The 2,541-nt window shown below is 29.8% G+C and overlaps 1 non-coding gene across 1 annotated transcript; it reads right to left on the reverse strand.

Annotated features, from left to right (window-relative positions):
- Positions 1–2,137: 2,137 nt before the first annotated feature.
- On the reverse strand, positions 2,138–2,246 carry LOC112774366 (small nucleolar RNA R71). The gene has a single exon (XR_003188859.1). It is a non-coding gene; the product is annotated as a small nucleolar RNA R71 (small nucleolar RNA).
- Between the last annotated feature and the right edge of the window lie 295 nt (positions 2,247–2,541).

A 2,541-nucleotide genomic window follows, 5' to 3' on the forward strand; every position in this document is an offset into this window, starting at 1 on the left:
CACAATCCTCGTGGGATCGACCTTGACTCACTCAGGTATTACTTGGACGAACCAATGCACTTGCTGGTTCAGTTGTGCAAAGTTTAATTCCGCACACCAAGTTTTTGGTGCCGTTGCCGGAGATTGTTCGAGTTTGACGGATTATCTTGTTGCTTAGATTAGGTATTGTTTTTAATTTTTAAGTCTTTTATTCTTCTTTTTCGAAAAAATTAGATTTTAGAAAAAAAATCAAAACTTTTTCAAAAACCTTTTCTTTTCTTTATCAATCTTTATCTTTTGTTTGAGTTTTCTTGCTCTTGTTTGAGTCTTTTTCAAATTTCTTGAATCTTTTTTCTAAAAATTTTCAAAAATAGTGTCTTGTGTTTGAATCTTGTGTCAATCTTTAAATTTGGTGTCTTCTTGTGTCTTTTCTTTTAAAATTTTCGAAATTTGTGTCTGGTTTTCAAAACTTTTTAAGTTTGGTGTCTTTTGCATGTTCTTATTTTCTTTGAATTCTTTGAGTTTTGTTCTTGGTGTTCTTATTGATCTTCAAAGTGTTCTTGTTTTTCTTCTTGTTTTGATCTTAAAATTTTTATGTTTGGTGTCTTTAGATATTTTTTCTTTACAATTTTCGAATTCTAGGTGTCTTAAATCTTAAAATTTTAAGTTTGGTGTCTTTTTGTTGTTTTTTTATTTCTTTATTAAATTCAAAAAATAAAAAATATATCTTTTCTATCTTTTTATCTTAATTTTCGAAAATATCACAAAAAGATTTCAAATTTTTATTTCAAAATCATTATCTTATCTTATCTTAGCTTTAAATTTCAAATTCAAATCATTTCAAAATCAAATCTTTTCAAAAATCGTATCTTTTTCAAATTACTATCTTATCTTTTATTTTTCTTTAAAATTCAAAAATCTTATCTTATCTTATTTCAAATTCAAATTTTAAAATTCAAAAACTTTAAATTTCAAAATTTAAAATCAAATCTTTTTCAAAAATCAAATTTCAAATCTTATCTCTTTCAAATCTTTTTCAAATTCTTATCTTATCTTTTCTAATTTTAAATTTTTAAATCAAATCTCTTTCAAATATTTTTAATTTCTATCTTATCTTTTCTAAATTCAAATTTTTAAATTCAAATCTTTTCTAAACTTCTATCTTATCTTGTTTTCAAATCTTTCTTAATTAGTTACTTGTTTTCTCTCTCTTCCTTTTCAAAACTTCCTAACTAATTCCTCCCTCCTCTTTTAATTTCAAATTTAAGAAATAAATAAAACAAAAACAAAAATATTTTAAATCTCATCTCTCTTTCATTATTAATTAGCTGCATATTTTATCTTATTCTCTTCCTATTTTCTTTTCTCTTCCTTCTTTTTCAAAATCTCCTAACTACTTTCTCTCTCTTCTTTTTCGAAAACTTCTTCTATTTTCCCCTCTCTATTTTTGAAAATATCTCACTCTCTTTCTCTATTAATTTTCAAAAATTACCTTTATCAAAGGATATATCCTTTTCTTCTCTTCTTGATCTATCTCCTTCTAACAAAGGACCTCTATACTCTGACATAGAAAATCCTTTTTTTTCATCTCTTCTTGCATTCTTTCTTCTTGTTTATGACCAGAAACAGAGACAAAGAGCCTCTCTTTAATCCTGATCTTGAACCTGAGAAAACTCTAAGGAAGCGTTTGCAACAAGCTAAAGCACAACACTCCGGAAGAAACCTCTCAGAAAATTTCAAACAAGAAGCTGAAGACATGGCAAACAATGCAAATAATGGAGGAGATGCAAGAAAGGTACTTGGTGACTACACCATACCAACTTCTGATTTCTATGGAAGAAGTATCTCCATAACTACCATTGGAGCTAACAACTTTGAGTTTAAGCCTCAATTAGTCTCTCTTCTACAACAGAATTGCAAGTTTCATGGACTTCCACTAGAAGATCCACACCAATTCCTGTCAGAATTCTTGCAAATCTGTGACACTGTTAAGACCAATGGAGTGAATCCTGAGCTCTACAGACTTATGCTCTTTCCCTTTGCTGTTAGAGACAGAGCTAGGATATGGTTGGACTCTCAACCTAAAGAAAGCCTAGACTCTTGGGAGAAACTAGTCAATGCTTTCTTGGCCAAATTCTTTCCTCCTAAAAGGATGAGCAAAATCAGAGTGAAAGTTCAAACCTTCAGACAAAGAGAAGGTGAATCCCTCTATGAAGCTTGGGAAAGATACAAGCAACTGATCAAGAAGTGTCCTCCTGACATGCTCTCAGAATGGTCTATCCTAGGTATCTTCTATGATGGTCTATCTGAGATGACCAAAATATCATTGGACAGCTCTGCAGGTGGATCACTCTACTTGAAGAAAACGCCTGCAGAAGTGATAAACCCATATTTCATGAGTTCTTTTGTGCTTAATTTGAGTGATTTATACAATCCCTCACCTACTTATTCACATTAATTGCATGGTTTCACTTTCCCTTCCTTATTATGTGATGTAAATGAAAAACATGTTTCCTAAGCTTTAAAATTAATTAATTTAATTACCTTTATTTCCATTCGATG

Source organism: Arachis hypogaea, chromosome 18, assembly GCF_003086295.3.
Source record: "Arachis hypogaea cultivar Tifrunner chromosome 18, arahy.Tifrunner.gnm2.J5K5, whole genome shotgun sequence".
Taxonomy (NCBI): Eukaryota; Viridiplantae; Streptophyta; class Magnoliopsida; order Fabales; family Fabaceae; genus Arachis; species Arachis hypogaea.